We start from the raw sequence: 4,849 nt of genomic DNA, 5'->3' as shown, positions 1-4,849 counted from the left end.
AAAAAAAAAAAAAAAACAAAAAAAAAACAAAAAAAAAAAACAAAACAGGAAAAACAAAATACTTACAGTACTAAACAAATTATGAAGTAAAAAAAAAAATGAAAACCAAGTTCACAACTACCACGAAGTTAGTGAGATTCAAAATATTGCTGCAATGGTAATAGCGAGGTAGGTCTGCTTGGAGACTCATAACCATTGCGCTATATATGAGCCGACCTTGTACAGACCAGTGCATTTTCCGTTCATTGCGATTCAGTAACTGAAACAAAAACTGTTCATGCATATCACGGTAGTTTTGAGTTTAACCTAGCTGCAACTGATTTAAGCGCTTTGGAAAACGCAAATTGCGTTTATATAATTAATCAACTGTCTAAAAAATCTTTGAATTGTCCTCATATCCACACCCTACTGCAGATCGTCACCAAAATTTGATCATTTCTTAATTTGACCATGAAAAACTATTCTGCAAAGTTTCATTTTCATCCATTTATAACTGGGACGTAAGCATTTTAAATGACACTCAAATTTACACCCTAACCTGAATAGTCCAAAAACACATAAAATCTTCCTTGTAACTTGGTTAATATTCTAGAAGTTTCATTCGGAGCAGTTGACAAGTTTTGTAATACCGTATCTGGTCGGGGCGTTTCTGTGAATGATCCTCATATTCACACCCTACTCCGGATTTTACAAAAAATTAAATCATTTCTTTACTATAGACCTTGACTAACTATTATTGAAAGTTTCATTTAGACCCATTGAAAACCCTTTTTTCGATATTTCGGTCTGGGACGTAAGAAATGTAAACGACCCTCACATTTACACTCTCAACTGGATCGTCCCCAGCACATAACAATTTCTTCCTTGTAACTTGGTTGAACTTCCCGAATGTTCCATTCAGATCAGTTGATCCGTTTTCAAAATATCTGGTCTAGGACGTTTTCCTTTGAAATGGTCCTCAGGTCCACAGCAGACTAATCTGGATTGTCACAAAAATTTAATCATTTTTAACTAGACCTTGACAAACTGTTAAACAGAGTTTAAATTATACCCATTGATTTTAAAAAAGAGATATTTAGGTCTGGGACCTCAAAAAATTAAATGACCCTCAAATTTACACCCTTAACTGGATCGTCCCCAACATATTATAATTTCTTCCTTGTAACTTGGTTACACTTTCCCGAAAGTTCCATTCAGGTCAATTGACCAGTTTTTGAAATATCTGGTGTAGACTGTTTGCCCTTTAATCACTTTAATTGGTCCTCACATGAACACCCTCACCCTAGATTGACACCAAATATTAAGAACATCCTTGATATATGGTATATGCTTCGGCAAAGCATAGAAAAGTTCTAAGCATGAGAAGTGACCAAGGTGCCGGCCAGAAAAACCTAGTGCAAAAGGAGGGGAAAAGTATGCAAGAAAAAAAAAATCTGAACCAAAACAATTGCTTTTCCAGCTACTGCTGGGAAAATTAACTTATGCTTACAATAAACTTACTACACACTTACAGTTACACGTATAGAGCATGGACACTAAACGCGGGCACCCGCTGCGCCCGATGGCCTTCGTGACGCACCCAATTATTCTACGAGAGAATTAGGCATAGAATAGAATTCACTGCTTTACCGGGGGAAACAACTATATTGTATTAGTTTTACTATACTTAATAACAGCACATATAAAAAGAAAACTGTCCGTATACATTAGCCATTTCGATATGTGAGGGTAAAAGTAGGCAGTTCACGTACGGTTAACACGTAGATGGGGTGCGGTAGTCGTTCTCCGTAGGCGTAGACTGGACACGCGAGCGGGTAAGTAGTGGAAACTAATGAAATGTTATTACCTAATTAATATTTATGAGGTGTAATAAAAAAATATTACAACTGAACGGTAATAAATTGTCAGAGTTAAAAGTTCATATCATGATTAAAAAAAGTCCGAACACCAGACAACAATAACCGGTTTATGTATTCTGATAGAGAGAATGAATCTATCCAATGGCGGATATAGGAAGTGTAAACTACCTAGTTCATTTCAAGCATTACTTAAAAAAGCTAAGACAGGTAATTTAGATCGATATTGAGGACATGTAGTCTTGTTACCTTGTCTAGTTTGTGATAAACGTTTTGAGTTCTTCCGGCGGATACTCCTAGCTCAGGCTTTTGAGATCATCGAAAGCCTAGCTATCCATAAGCTGTACTATAGACAGTTGTAAAAATTACCTTGATTTACTGTGGACAATATGTCTACGTCTTACAAATTTAAGTCAGACTCAACTGAAGCTGTGTCTGAAATGGTCTACTTTTCCCCTAATAGGTACCTCATATTAAGGTTCTAGGTTAAAACCCTCTGTACGTCACACTTGTAATGAACTTCTGTTCCTAAAGCTTATTTTTTATTATTATTATACTTAGGCCTATTACTTACTTAGGTGTGTGCTCGGACTTACTCGTTCTAGTCTATTTGACATCACTGTCTTTAGCTCAGAATTTCTATACTGTGGGTGTACTGTAACTGTTGCAGGTGATTACACGCTTATGGCCATACATCACAGTATATGATGACCTTGCCACGGTATAAATTTGGTAGGCCTATAGTATATATATATACAGCACATCTAGATGTGTATAAGAGACAGTATATATATAGGCCTATATATATATATATATTTTTTTTTTTTGGCTGTTTACATAGGTTTACTTTTTAGCTTTTGCTTATCAAATTTGTATTTCTACGGCTGTATTTATTCAGCCAATGTTGTGTTCTCAGTAATTTGCCTTTTAATCTATATATAGGCCTACAGTAGTTATAGCGTACTACAGTGTTACTTCACGATACCAAGTGATACTACTCCGTTGCTATCGTTGCAAAATGCGTTCAACCCGACGCCATTTTCGCCACTAACAAACCATTGATCCCAATTTCGCATAATGGCTAAACGGTCAAAGATCGCACTCTTCTGTGCACAATTTTCAGAAAGCTATATCATTTCAGAAAGCTATAATCAAAATCAGTTCCTGACTAAATAGTACATTTTCTTTTATAGCTCATATTCGAACTGATTTATTGTTTACGTGACATCCAATATTATATATTCTAGAAAAAGACGATAGATGTCCACACACTTGTTGGATTGTTAATTGTATGTTATTTAAGGTCTAATTCTAAAACGTATTAATGAATTAACAAGAGAGAAGAAATATTTTAGTATATTACAAAGAATGGCATACATTTTCGTTGTCCCATGCTTTAGAAGTGTGAGGTCAAAAATAAATAGGTCAATAGATTGGAAACGCATGTGATTAAAAGTAAATTTCTTATTTCTGCGGCTCTAGCTAGAATGAGATACACAGAACCGTGTATCGGGTTCGATTTTACGAATAACCACATTACCATTTCCACAATATAGTGACGGTAAAATTATTTAAATAGTTGTAGATAGCCCTGTCTGGTATGTGATGGACAATTATGTGTTCTCGTGTGATGGTGTAAGATCAACACGTACCGTGGATAACTGAAGATTAACAGTTCCCTGAGACTTCACGTTGCATTCCCAACGCTCAATTCTGCAGTTACCAGCGTTATTCTCATTACTAAATTTTTAATTCACTGCCTAAGCCTTCGAATGAATTTACAATACAGAGCATTAGTTACTTCCTGTAACCGCGAGATATTCCACTAGGTATACTTGAAAACAAGTCATAATGTTCCATCATTATTTTTTATAAATCCAGTGGGTGTTGCTTGATACAGTTTTACAAGTAGGGCCTTATTCTTAAATGGATAATACTGATTTATGTTATCCATAATCATACAAAAACTAGTGCTCTTACATAATATATATAATATTATATATATATATAATATTATATATATAATATTATATATAATATGATATATAATATGATATATATTAAATATATATATTATATATATATCAATTTAGGTAAATAGCACCCGGAAAATGACACTCTAGTGAAATTCGTCATCATCACATCACCGTTGTAGTCAAAATGAAGCACCAACAAATCTCTGATGATCTTCTATCAGCGATTTCTGCAATCAGAGATCTAAATAACATGTGTGATATACCACAGTTGGCGCGGACGCAGCATTTGGCGGTAGGGGGTGCGTGAATTGGGAAAATTTTGAGAATATGGACACCTAGGTGCCGGAAAGTGCACTCTCATACTTTAAAAATACCGGTATTATGTTCATAATGATAAACAATACCATACAACAATTATTTTCTTTATTACAATTTAGGGGGTGCATTCGCCCTATCATAGAAAATAAAAGTTAAAAACATGGTCTGCTGTGTATTTACTTCACTTATGACACTCTAACGTAGTAAAATTCGTCATCATCACAATCATATTATAGTCAAAATGAAGTACCAACTAATTTCTCATGATCTTTTATCAGCGACTTTCGGAAACCATAGAGATCTAATTAATACGTGTGATGTACCATAGAAAATAACACTTAGAAACATTGACTTTGATGTATTTACCTTACTTTAACTACTTCACAGACGTGAGTCCACACCAATCTCAGCCCCACCATGATTGTACAGCGACTTCCACAATAAAATCGTCTCAAGGCGCTGACAGTATACAGACCCGAAGCAGCGCTTTTTCGTTAAAACCTGGGTCATTTATGTAGTACATTTCAACAATTTTTCTTATGAAATTACATTGCAATCGAAACGTGGGAAACCACCCTTGACCTTTAAAATACATGAGGGGGGGGGGCAGGGGCGTGTCCTCCGTCCCCACATAATCTGCGCCCGTGGACGACGAGAGCTGCAACAAGTTACCGGGTAGCAAGACACGAAGGTGGGGGG

General features: G+C 35.6%; 1 protein-coding gene across 3 annotated transcripts in view; it reads right to left on the bottom strand.

Moving 5' to 3' along the window:
- LOC117121703 (heparan sulfate glucosamine 3-O-sulfotransferase 1-like) overlaps nucleotides 1-4,849 on the bottom strand; it is a 24,708-nt gene that overhangs the window by 12,592 nt on the left and 7,267 nt on the right. The gene's annotated exons all lie outside the window — the stretch shown is intronic.

The sequence above is a fragment of the Anneissia japonica genome, unplaced genomic scaffold (genome assembly GCF_011630105.1).
Source record: "Anneissia japonica isolate Jap-2015-1 unplaced genomic scaffold, ASM1163010v1 scaffold287709_len1912824_cov184, whole genome shotgun sequence".
Lineage (NCBI taxonomy): Eukaryota > Metazoa > Echinodermata > Crinoidea > Comatulida > Comatulidae > Anneissia > Anneissia japonica.
This window is presented reverse-complemented; position numbering and strand designations above follow the sequence as displayed.